Consider the following 13797-nt stretch of genomic DNA (forward strand, 5'->3'; position numbering starts at 1 on the left):
GTGTTATGTGCTGCAGTCCTACCTATAGCTAGTTCTCCTACCTGATTCTCAAAAAAAAAAGCTAGTTCCCCCACCCGAGCAGCGGACCGCCGCCGCAACAAGAGAAGAGCTTGCTCGGCCTCGCCGCCGCCGCCGCCGCCGCTACACCTGTTGAGTCCAGCACCAGAACCTTCCCTCTGTCGGTGGGCTGCGGCGCCGTCGGATGAAAGGCGGTAGGAAGAACCTGCGGCGCGCGTGCGAGGAGGGCACCGCGGTGACGCTGGCGGAGGGCGAGAGCATCATGCAGGTCGTCACGCTGCGCGGCTCCAACCTCATCGAGGTACCTTCTTACCTTCTTCCTTCCTTCCCTCTCTTTTCTTCAAAATTGCTTCTTGCTTCTTCCTCACTCCTTCCTGCTGCCGCCGTGCTGGTGCTAGGTGACGGACGGCGAGGGCGTCAAGTCTCTCGCCCTCTTCCCCGCCAAGTTCCAGACGAGCTTCTGGATCAAGAACGGTCAGTAATTTATTTAGTACCAAATGGCTTGGCTTTTATACTTGGCCACGCTAAAAAAAACTACAGTAGCTCTGATCAAGAACTGTGAATGAATGAGTGAATGTGCAGGGAATTTCGTGCTTGTGGATGCTAGTGGGAGGGACGAGGCTCTCGAATCTGGAAGTAGGAAGTATGTGCATATACATGGTACGTGCACGTGCATACTATACTGCCTCCTCTAATATGGGACCGAGCAGGCAGTATGTGCATATACATGGCGTGGTTCATATGCTTGTGGTTGACTGTCAGTTCATTCAGCTGTTTCTTTCAATAGTATACTGTGCATATGCAGGTTTCAAAGCCCAGTTTGTTTTTTTCCTTCTTAAACATTAGATTGAATTCACATTCCATGTGATATGCACGGTACGAATGCATTTCAATAGCCTAAATGGTTTGATTCAGGTTTTGCTTGATCATGAAAAATGACACCGAGAACTGATACTATAATCAAATGTTGATGTAGTATAAATCATGGCAAAATACCACAGTAGGATTGAAGAAACTAAAAGTTTTCCTAGCTAGGAGGCCTTTCTAATAATAATGTACCAGTTTGTTGTTTATGCTTTCGCACGAGCCCTGCATCGGGTAGTTTACTTGATGGAACCAGGGTTGTTACTGATTCACTCGATCTTTGTTATGCCAGGCCGGCTATCTTCAAGTCGACTCCCAATGGGTGGGCGACAGGGCAAGAGGGAACGACATCGCAGGCTGAGGAAGAGCACAACTCCAAAGAAGAAGACGACGATGATGATATGCCACCACTCGAGGCGAACACAAACAGGAATAGACCGTTTGCCGTGCATTCCGACACAGAGAGTGACTCTGATTCTTAAGCTGGTAGACGACTTGGGAATAGGAGCCGTGGACGATGTATGTCATCCTATATATGGTTACCATCCACCTGTACACCACACCTGATGTATTTATGCTTGTCGAATTTGGGCAGGACATGATAGACTTGTTGCCCAATCTGTCAAAGATAAAGTCTGAGTGAGTTTGTAGTACAACATTAAGTGGCTGCAGGGCATGACGAAGCTTGTCGTCGTCACCTGTGCTGTAATATGAAGAAAACAAGATTTTGTTCCATATGCTGCTTGTTATTTCTGCATGTTATAGTAGGTACAATTGTGACCACCAAGAAGAGTTTTCCAACAATTCAGCTGAGTGCTACTACTACTACTACTAGTTTCTTGTTTTCCCCCTGTTTCTTGTTCCTTTCTGCAAGTGTTTCCTATCCAATCGCAGTTGAGGTACAAACCAACAAGTGGAAGGAATGTTGTTGTTGAAACTGTTGCTCAACTCATGGATCCTGTAACTTAACTGGGGACTGGGCTGGTTAATTCCATCTTTTTTATTTGTGCTTTCGTATGAGCTCTGCATCAGTAGTCTATCTACTTGATAAAATCAGGATTGTTAGCTTGTCGTCCTTCCTCTCCATTGGGTGCCCCTGATTAACTCATCTTTGTTATGCCAGGCCGGCTATCTTCAAGTCAAGTCCCAATGGGCGGGCGACAGGGCTAGAAGGAACGACATTGCACAACTCTGATGAGGATGGAGATGAGGATGATGATATGCCGCCACTTGAGGCAAACACGAACAGAAATAATACCGTTTGACGTGCATTCCGATACAGAAAGTGACTCTGATTCTTGAACTGGTAGACGCCTTGGGAATAGTACGTCGTGGACAATGTCTCCCTATGGTTACCGTCCACCTATACACCACACCTGATGTATTTATGCTCCTCGAATTTGGGCACGGCATGATAAACTTACTGCCCAATCTGTCAAAGATATAGTCAGTGCGTTTTGTCTGACATTAAGTGGCAGGGCATGTTGAGGCCTGTCACCTGTAGTGTAATATGAAGAAAACAAGAATGTTCCATATGTTGCAACTAGCTTATTGTGGATGTTATTGTGCAAGTGCTGTTTCTTGTCTGCTTGCTTTTTCACCTTGAAAGTCGATCGAAAAGGACCGAGCAAGCTAGCTTTGCTTTGCCCTGCCTAGTTAATTGCAGTTGTACTAGGTCTCAAGATGCTGCCACAGCTGCACAAGAAACAAATTCACCGATTTTGACAATTGAAGTCACACAAAAGATTTACTGATGAACAACTCTGGCCATATGAGAGCCTCAACAAATAAGCTATCTTTAGAGGAGCATAATATATACTTGTATTATAGGTGCTCTGCATTTGTCTAATAGTTAAGTATGGGTTCATTCTCTTCTTGGTGCATTGTTAATGTGTTTGTTACTTATTAAATCTTTAATACTGTGCTTTGACTTCGGTAGAAAGTAGTGATGATATTATAAATTCGCATTCCTTTGAATAATTCTTTTCCAGTTGCCCAACTCCTCTCTGAATATGGTTTTAATCACCACTAAGCAATGTTATCTTATTAATCTCATGTGCAGAAGGTGATGGAGGAAGGGGCCGTGGTCGAGGCCGAGGAGGCCGTGGACCATCACCACAAGGGGACCTCCTCAAGAGTAGATTGGCTGGGCCGTCGACTATTGAATGCGACAAGTCTCATCTTTGCTAGATTAATGCCTGTTGTAACTTTATCTGGTTAGGTTTATGTTCAAAGTTGATAGAGTGACTCAGTGTGGGGGATGAGGCTAGTTATAGTATGATTTTGTAGCTAGGTTAATTCTTCCATGCATCCTGAATGTGTTTATCATCAAGTCTACTAGCTCATAAAGTTTGTTTATGATGTTGTTGAATGCCCTATTCGTGAATGGTCAATCGTTGGTATCTACTAGCTTAGTTTCTGATTTAGTATCCTGAGGATGCATGGTAGCTGGAATCAAATTGCCTGGCATGCTGGCGATTTAAAGTATTCCTCCTCTGGCATGGCTTGATCAAGATTTGTGGGCTTGTGCGCACATGAACAACATACACTTGAAAATACCAAGGATTTGTTTGCTCTGCCTACCATTCTGGTTGAGAAAGAAGTTGTTGGTGGCGTGTGGACGTTGCCTGATATGCTTTGATGGGCTGAATCCAACCCGGGTATGCCTGATGTGCTGAGCCAACTTTTCTTCTCATACTTTGATGGCTTAATTAATTACTAAACAGTATAACTGAGCTAGCTAGGAGCCACCACAACACTTTGCCATCACTAGCCATCCAATTATTAGATGGATCTACATCGCTTTGCCATCGCTAGCAATTAAGTCGATCGCTTTCTGTTTTGACGTTCTAGTATTTATTCTGGGCCGCTGCTCCATGGAGCTAGCTGGGCGAGCTGTGATTGATCCGGCCGCGAATGCTTACTGGGCCGATCGGTGAGTGCGTGCTTTCGTCCCAGTGGCCGTGAGCACTGCTAATGCTTTAATCTCCGAACATTTATTTGTGAGATAATTGCTCTTATTTGTCCCAGGAAACAATAACTCCAAAAAATTTGTCCCGGGAAACACTTTTATATCCACCCCGTTGAGCTAAATTGTGAGATTCTTTATCACCATGGAATGAGGTTAATGTGTTTTATTTTTTACCTTGTCTCGTGTGCGATGCACATGCAGGCATGCCCATCGCCTTTTGTTGGGGTTAAGTCAGGGATACCAAGAAGTATGTGCAAATCAACCATGGATCATTCGTTAGTCCCGTCTGGATGCTTCTTTGGCAGTGGCATTGACATACTCCTTCTGTCTAGGTGTGTAAGTCATCTTACAAAAACCTAATAATCCCAAAACACTTAGGCGTAGTGCATTAATTTCTATCTCGTTTCTTGTTTCTTCACATATTAACCAATAAGAGACGAGCGGTGTGCATGCTTTTAATGACTTGAGACTACCAAACACGACATGCAGTGGTGTAGTTCATTACATGCAATGCTATTAATTAGCAAATAAACATTAAGGTCTCTCGTTTTCCCCTCCTCCTTGGTCACGATGCACAACTTAAGATGACTTACTCACCTAGACGGAGGGAGTAGTCAATTTATCCGTTTTTGTGTCTCTCAGTTAGTGAGGTTGGGATGTCTATCTCATATATGTACCTGTAGAAAGTCTCCCTTTTTTTCTTCAAAAAAGTCTCCCGTTATGTGAATAATTACCTCTCGATGTATATTCTCGAAAAGTGAGAAATACAAGTTTTGAACCACTCTATGGGTCTGGTTTGCAATAGTCCCCGACATTGCACTACTAACCATGCTGCTTTGTGCAATTTAGTATGGATGTAGGTCTAGATGACCATTTTGTTATTGAACCATCAGATATTTCAGAAACCACCGAGAGGTTTTGAGCCCTGAAAAGTTTGATGGCCAGAAAAGTACGCAGTTCTCTCTTGCACTCTTTATGTAAGCCACGCCGTAATCATATTAGCCGATATGAGGTCTAAAGAGGGAATCTCAAACATTGTGAAAGTTGTCGCTCACTATTATATGTCTAAAAAAACTAAAATTTCCATACTCTTAGTTTCCATTTTATGTGTTATGTCGTAAGAAAAATGTTATCCACTGTGAAAATTGTTACTTGTTGTATATGCCTATGAGACAGTGAAAATGGTACTTTTTTATTGAAAATTGCCGCATGCTTGTCTCATGTATGTGAAATAGTTCCTGAAATTATGTTGGTGATCCTTTAAAGCTTCAGCGGTAATTGAATTTTAGAGAAGCTTATTTGTTACGTGTCATTTGACCTGTCATGGCGACGTCACAACAGGACGTGCATCAAAGTTTGGCCCCTTAGCAAGCATTATTTACTATCATATTATATTTGCATCATTGTCTAATATAGGTGTACCTTATGTAAATTTGTTTTCTATATCTTTTCCAAATATTTACACGATATCCTAACTTCTTCAGAAACGAACAGGCGCAGCAACGCGCGCTATCATGATCTAGTTAATTAGGAAGATCGATGTCTCACAAGTGCACAACAAAGAAGCTGACAAGAGGTTTCAAGAAAAGAGGAACTCACATGAGAATCTTCAAGGCTCATTTCATCTACTATTTAAATTTCTGAATTGTTCAAGATGATTTTGTATTTTTGGCTATTAATCTGTGTTTAGAATACTGTTTAATTTCTATCCACTTCATTCGCTGCTACTCATCACCTATCCTTTCAGCTGTAATGTCGGTTATTACGTGTCTTGTAACTGGATCTTTATTTTATGAATGAGAAACGTATTACCTCGCAAAAAAAAGCGGAGGGCATTGGATCTCATTGATCATCCCGAGCGATCGAATGAGATGGCGGCGGCGGGTAGTGGATCGTCGTGGTCGTCATTGTATTCAAATTCTTGGAATGAGACACTTGTTCTCTACTCCCATGCCTAACGGTTTTTCGATAGAGAAAGGAATTTTGCCTTATGTGCAACAGGAAGGAGAGACAACGTTCAATATAGCAAGATACTTCTGAAAAAAGTAACCTGAATTCATACATACTCATAGCGGGAAGTTAAGGAAACTTCGGCTAAGATCTTCCACGGCCAGAGCCCAATATGTGAACGATGCATTTTTTCACTTGTGTTTTTTATTTGGATTCTTTTTTAATACCACCTCCAATCCAAAATAAGTGTCACACTTTTGATAGTTCAAAATTGCGACACTTATTATGGATCGGAGGGAGTATCTTTTTCCTTCTTCATTTTTCTATTTTTTCTCTTTCAATTCTTTTTTATTATCCTTTTATTAGGAATACAGAACATATTCCATGAAACTATTCTTGAATACATGAACTTTTTCTAATGCATAATTGGTTACTTTTATATGTATGGATAATTATGAGATGAATATTTGTATTCAAATATATGTACGTTTCCATGTAGCAAAGTTTACATTTATATATAAATTCTCCATTATAAATATTTATATTATATATATAATTATCAATTATTAAGTTGATTTTAGAATAAACAAGCAATATTAAATATAGAATAATTTTGTGGAATTGTTTGGTAAAAAAAATATATGAATACGAATTAAAGGGTCATTGCCACTTGCCAGCCCCTTCTGAATGCCTTCAAGCACAGCCCCCATATACACAACTTAAAGGCAGTATAAAAGAGCTCCCAAAACTAACATCTAAGATTTGCCCAAAAAAGTAACATCTAAGATGATGCAATACTACAATGATGTATCCAGTCCAATGACATGGGGCAGTCTAGAAGTGTAACTATGTGCATGATTTTTTTTCCAATGCTATTCTATATCCACTATGTGAAAATTTTGCAGATTTGATTTTATGGGTTGATTCCCTGTATTATATTGGCTCAATATTTCCTCTGGTGGATCCATCTCTTTCCATCCTAGTTGTTATACTGCACCATCACTAAAATCTAGATATGTTCCATTATATTCTACTAGATTTCTTTGTTGAGAGTTATATTCTACTATGTTCCACCAATCAAACACACCATTACATTTAATCTTGATAATATTGTGTGCCATAAAATTTTAAAAACTATATTTGTTAGATTGATAACTCTACCAGGTTCTGTAGATACTTAAATACGATATTGACTTGCTCGTTTGACTGAGTAATACTCAATCATTTTTTGTACATATCTAAAAAAAGATTCACGACATTACAAAATATTATTCATATAGGCGCAAACAATAATAACATTAGAGCATAGAGAAAATAATTCTTGCATGGATCTCAACATTGGATCGATGCTACAAGTTATTGATTGAGATTTAACTAATTTCAGTCTACTAATAATTAGTCAACCAACCTAAATATTTCTTAGACAAATGAAACACATGAATGCACCACATCACATTGCAAGGACTAAACTCAATTGTACTATAATATTAATGTTTGCTTCCATTTAGAGTAAAATCTAATGTAACACAAGTTTACACCTCCAACTCAGTTAGAATGTAAAATTTATACAATTTCATTTAGCCCGTGAAAATGTATTTGTAATCTTAAAACATGGTAATTACATATTTAATGCAACTATTTATATCTAATATAATATTAAAGATAGTACATTAAAAGTTGTATTGGTAGAATAAGACATACGCTTAGGAACCGGATAAAGTATGTTGAAGTATAAATGTTCAATATAAATAAATGCAATCTTTAATTTTAACTGCTCTAGACACGAAGGGAGCACAGTGGACTATGCGTGAGGATGGAGTAGTAGTTGTCTGCCGCCGAGAATCCGGTCTGGGCCCTCCACCCGCCTGTCTTGCTCCTCACTCACCGCCGGAATGTGGCGTTGGAGAGCAAGAGCCAACCAGTTAAGTCCTTCCAGAACGGTTAGCTTTTCACATATCCACGGCCTTGCTCTCACTAGGGAGTGGAGGTGCTGGTACATGTCTGGCGCCGACTTCAAATCCCCCAGCGTCACCACTTCTATGACCCGAATCAGACCGGGGAGGTTCTGCAGGGCTAAGAGCTGGGCATTGGTGTTGATGATCGAGTGTTGTGCCATGGCGAGGAGGCGTCGCGAAGGGCGTGAGGAGACCGGCTCAGCGTGGCGGAAAGGTGCGGCGTTTGCTCTTACTGCATACGAATCAGCAACAAACACAGGGGTCACTACTACATTGGATGTACTAAAAATAATATTGAAACCCTAGGTTCTGCAGATTGGGGCGAAATTGTGTTTAGTGGGGTATGATTCGTACCTACTGCTCGTCGTGCATGGATGGGGGCGCATGCTCGGCGGTTGAGGCTAGGGAAGTTGCGCCGCCGCCGCCTTGACTGCCGTGCCGCTGCCGCCTTGACCGCCGTAGGAGCGGACGCGGGAGGATGCGAGAGGGAGTCCGTCGGGGAGGGGGTGGCGGCCGGGCCTGGCTACGCGGACGGGAAGGCCGCCGACGCCACCTTGTACGCAGATGTGGCCGCCGCCGCCATGAGGAATAACGAGGATGGGGAGATCTCGCGGTCACGGGGTGGAGTCGCGGTGTCGGGGTGGAGTCGTGGTGTGCTAGGGCGCTGTGCTAGGCCACTGGGGCGAGGAACATGTAGGCCGGCCGAGCTGAGTGTAGGAGGCGAGCTGGGCTGCTGCTGCTTCCAATCGCGAGGCGGGCCAAGGAGGGCAGGAGCAGGCTGGGCCGATTGGCATGAAGAGAGAAGGGCATAGATTGGCAGTTTCTCAAAAATAATAATCATACATCGGCGGCAACTTATGCATAGTTGTGGCGGCGGATCGACGGGTGATAGGCGCGGATTCGTATGCGGAGGGGTGCTAGCCGGAGGAAGTGAGCGTTTGTTTAGGTCAGTTTTAATCGCCAAATTATAATTACGGATAGTAATAATTACAGGACAATGATACTATTTGGATAGTAATAAGGACGACTACAAATTGGATACTAATAATTAGCACAATAATTATATATAGTGTTGTGCGTGCTAAACACGTTTTGGCCCTAAGGCTGGTTGTAATGGGAGTATCATAACTAGTATCATGCATGTCAACTAGGCAACTTTGATGAGGTGGCATAGAATTAAATGAAGTAAGAGAGGGTTGAGTATCATATTATGATACCGTATCATAATAAATGTTACACTAGTATGTGTCATGCATGGTAATAAATAAAGTCATCTATGATACTACCATATAATACTATGCATTAGGGAGGTAGTATCATACACTAGTATCATATGCATGATACTAACTTATGATACTACCCATTACAACCAGCCTAAACATTCATCAAGGTCACTAATAACTGTAGCAAAACATTTTTTTCCGAATATGCACGAATGTGCGTATCATATATTGAAGAAGAAGAGGGGTAAAGAAGCCCCATCCACAGTTTACAAAGCGCGTTACACACATAAGCGCACTCCACCCTTACATGGATTACATCCTATCGGCCCACACACCTATCTCGGCCACCTATGGCTCGAGGTCGCTATGGATGATCCCTGCCTTCGTCCACACCGTGCACTCAGCGGCAATTTTCCGCAGAAGTACCCGCACATCCGGTGCCTTCCCCAACTGTAGCAAAACTTCATGCTTGCAGTTTTGCTTTCATGGGGAGGAAATTTTATTTCCGATGCTATTCAAATTTGCTTCCATCGCAACTGAGATTTGCTTCAATTCAGAAGGAAATCATTTCCAAATAGTTTCGTTTCAACGCATCAAACCGTGCTTCCATATTGGCTGTAGATTTTGATTCCATGGTGAATGGAATTTGCTTGAATGTATACACTGAAATTAAATTTGAATGGTTGAAGCAGAATGCACTAACATTGTTGAAAGCATCAGTTATTACAGTGTGTTAGAAGCATTTTTTTCCTCCTGTGGGAAAGAAGCTTTATTCAATTGCATACGAAGCACAATGCACTAATTCTTAGAAGCATGTTTAGTTGTAACAAAAACTTCATGTTCGTAGGGACCATACAGGTTTGGCGAACATGCATCATTTGATTTTTGTGTGATCGAAGCTTTACTTTGTGATCCCGCAAAAAAAAGCTTTACTATTGTGTGTAGAAAGTAAACTAGAGGCAAGTTGGATTCAAAATTGATAAACAGTCGTAATGTATTCCAAGTGCGACAATGGCGAGCCCATGGGTTGAGGTTGCTAGAGCATGTCGATAAGGCAACTTAAATTAATTAAATTCTGACCTAACATAATTTTGTTTCGGTGATCCATTCAAATAATACATATTTTTTCTGAAAGGAACACTATTGAAGGCATTCCATTAAACTTAGGCGCGCCAGCACACAAGTTGAGTACAAAATGAGGAAGATGGCCAACCCACACAGCATGGTCGCCAACCCCTAGGAGAGGGCCACGCGCGGCAAGTTCATGTGCTACAGAGTTACAAGACCTCATACATACAGAAATTTTAACACTATCATAAGCAACACACAACAGAGATTTTATTTCTTTAAACAAGACTCCTAAAGAGGAAAGATCTTTGCCAATGGTACTAGGAGGGAGTATCTTTTTGAACATGTACGGATAGTAATACATACTATTGGCAGCGTGTTGTTTAAAGAAATAGTACTAGAAAGATCTTTTTGAACATGTACCTATTTATCATAACTTTTGAAAAGCTACAAACGAATTTGTTGTCTCTCGTCCCCGAGTCTCTCAACCAAGGAAAGACGGCTAGGGTTTCTGCCTCCCACCGGCAACGTCGCCGATCTGCCATGTCTCTTGTGGCCTTAGGGTCATGGGTGCGCGGTGGATCCAGACCCTTGCCAGCAGGAGGGCTTCATTTTTAGGTGCTTCTTCAAGTTTTCTTAGGGTTTGCATCATGCTCAGGAAGACGAGACGGCGGCGGCTTCTTGAAGATGGAATAAGGTTCTTCCTGCTAGCCTCGTACCGATGATGCATCTAGTATCGTTGAAGGGCATGTGGAGGTGTGTCTCTGGTGGATCTCGCAAGATCCGGTCTTTGTTCATCTTTGTTCTTATGTCTTCGGTTAGATCCTTCCGATATAAACTTCTCTTCATTGGCGGCGGTTGTTATTCTGGTGCGTTAGTCCTATGTGGTCTTAGCACGACGACTTCCTGACTTTCCACTACAACAAGTTGTGTCCGGCTGCGGCAAGGGAGGGGCGATGACGGAGGCGGACCTTCGGCTCGCTTCAGTGATTGTAGTCGTACCTAGGTGATCTACGAACGGAAAGACGGACGCCCACACGTGTGACAGTTTTGCAACTCGCCCACACGCGTGGATGACCGTCTAGTCGAGTTTGCACGAATCTTGACACATTGAGGCAGAATTCTCGCGCCACGTAGGACGGGGTTGGTGTGTGGGCATTGGAGAGTTTGCCCACACGTCCGCAGCACACGGTTTGACAGCTGCGCTGTGTGGGCGAACTAGTTTTTGCCCACACAACCAACACCTAGTCCACATGCGTGTCGGCGAACTGATTTCACCCAGACGACACCCATACGTTGTTGGATGGCAAATGCAGTACGCGTACGTGGCAATTAGGTAAACACACATGACAACTATGATTCGTTGCAAGACGGCAACTGCAGTTGCGCGTACATGGCAACCAGATAAACACACATGGCAACTGTGATTAACCATACATGGCAACTGTGGTTGGACCACACGTGGCAACTAGGTAAACACACATGTCAACTACTGTTTGACCATATATGACAAGTAGTTAATCACACACGACAACTCTGATTTGATTACACGCGGCAACTACCATAAATTAGACATATCAACTATAGTTAACCAAAACAGATAGAGTTGCCATGCTTTGACAACAACATTTGCCATCCCTGGATAACTACATCTGTCATCCCGGATGTCAACTAAATCGTAATCCTGTGGGAGTATCTAACGTAGCTATGCCAGGATGTGTGGGCATTTTTGCTTCATGCCACACGCGCAGGGTGGAGATGAATAGTACTTTATTGGGCGTGTGACGCAAAGTAGCTGCGTCCACACGTGTGGGCAATTCCAATGTTCGCCCACACATAACCCTGTGGGCCGCCTCCTGTTCATGCCACACACGGTGTGTGGGCGGATGGCTAGTATGCCACACGTGTGGCAGTTATCCGCGTCTAATAATAATTACAGGACAATGATATTATTTGGATAGTAATAGTTACAAGACAACTACAATTGGATAGTAATAATTACCACAATAATTATATATAGTGTTGTGCGTGCTAAACATGTTTTGGCCCTAAACATTCATCAAAGTCACTAATAACTATAGCAAAATTCCGTGCGTGCAGTTTTGCTTCCATGTGAAGCAAACTTTACTTCCAATGCTATTCAAATTTGCTTCCATCGCAACTGAGATTTGCTTCAATTTAGAAGGAAATTATTCCCAAATAGTTTCATTTCAACACGTCAAACCGCGCTTCTCCACGCTTCCATATCGACCGTAGATTTTGATTCCATGGTGAATGGAATTTGCTTGAATGTATACACAAAAATTTATGTACAAATACGTTGGAAAAATGAGCAATTTACCATATGATTTTATTAGTAGAAATAGTAGATAAAACATGACTATTATAGTAGAGGTGAAACAGGTCATGTGATCTAAAAGATAGAAGGCAAATAATATCTGCATATGTGAACTAGAACATAACATATGTATAACAGATACTAGAAGGAGAAACTGTTGCAAGATCTTAAACAGAAAGAATATGAGAACGCACAGAACAGCGACAGAAACATTGGTCTTGGGATCGACATACTCGCCAACCATGTCGTCGAAGAGGTTGTCGACGTCGGGGAAGAAGTTGTCATTTGGGAAGTGGTCGTCGGTGTCCGGAGCACCCGTGATGAACCGGTCAGTAGTCGCGCAGAACGCTCCCAAAAAATCTTATCACCCTTCTCCTGCACAACACTCAAAGACGTGGGGTTTCAGAGGCCTACTGGCCCCACCTGCGGTGCACGCCGCAAGCCGGGATGGGGAAGAACCTTGCAGTATCTCAGAGTTTGGAACTTGGTGGCAAGAGGAAGGTGATGTTCTGGTTTGTCTCTCTGAAGAGGAGCGACCTCTCTTTTATAGGCACATGAGAAGGAGGCGAATAGACTGCAACGAGAGGTGAAGAAAAACAGAGAAACGAAGCGAACAACCTGTAGTCGAAGAGGTGCGCCGTTCGGATTCAATCTCCAGTACGGCAAAATGTTTCAGCTCCCATGTGACCACTCGTATGCCCATCCTGCGTGGCAAAAATTTACACATCGGCTTGGCTCATTCCCGCGGTGCATCTTGACGAGGCGTGGCGAGGCAGGCGTTTATGTGTCTCGGGGTGCGTTTATGTATCGTTCATCAATTATCTCAGGTTTGCCCGATTATGGCCTCTTTCAATCACCGTTTTGGGGTCCCAAAGCGATTTCCATGGTTGTCGAACCCCAAGGTGTGTTTACATGTCAGTCGTCAAGACTCGCAGTTTGGGCCGATTCTGGCCCGTTTCTTGGACTATTACTCAGTTTTGGGGCTCCACGAGTGACGAACCCCGGGGTGCGTTTACGTGTCGGTCATTAAGACTCACATTTTTGGCCGATTCTGGTCCGTTTCATGCACTATTACTCACCGTTTTGGGGTCCCAGAGCAATTTCAATGATTGACGATCCTCGGGGTGCGTTTACGTGTCCATCATCAGCACTCACAGTTTTGGCCAATTCTGACCCGTTTCGTAGACTATTACTAACTGATTTGGGGTCTCTGAGCGATTTCCATTATTGATGAACTCCGGGGTGCGTTTATGCATCGTTCATCAATAATCCTAAGTTTGTCCGATTCTGGGCTCTTTCCTGGACTATTACTCACCGTTTTGGGGTCCCAAAGTGATTTCCAAGGTTGTTGAACCCCAAGGTGTGCTTACGTGTTGGTCGTCAAGACTCACAGTTTTGGCCGATTCTGGC

General features: G+C 43.0%; 1 pseudogene; it reads left to right on the forward strand.

Annotated features, from left to right (window-relative positions):
• The first annotated feature begins 202 nt into the window (after positions 1-202).
• LOC119294212 lies at positions 203-1364 on the forward strand (annotated as a pseudogene).
• Positions 1365-13797: the final 12433 nt, after the last annotated feature.

The sequence above is a fragment of the Triticum dicoccoides genome, chromosome 4B (genome assembly GCF_002162155.2).
Source record: "Triticum dicoccoides isolate Atlit2015 ecotype Zavitan chromosome 4B, WEW_v2.0, whole genome shotgun sequence".
NCBI lineage: Eukaryota > Viridiplantae > Streptophyta > Magnoliopsida > Poales > Poaceae > Triticum > Triticum dicoccoides.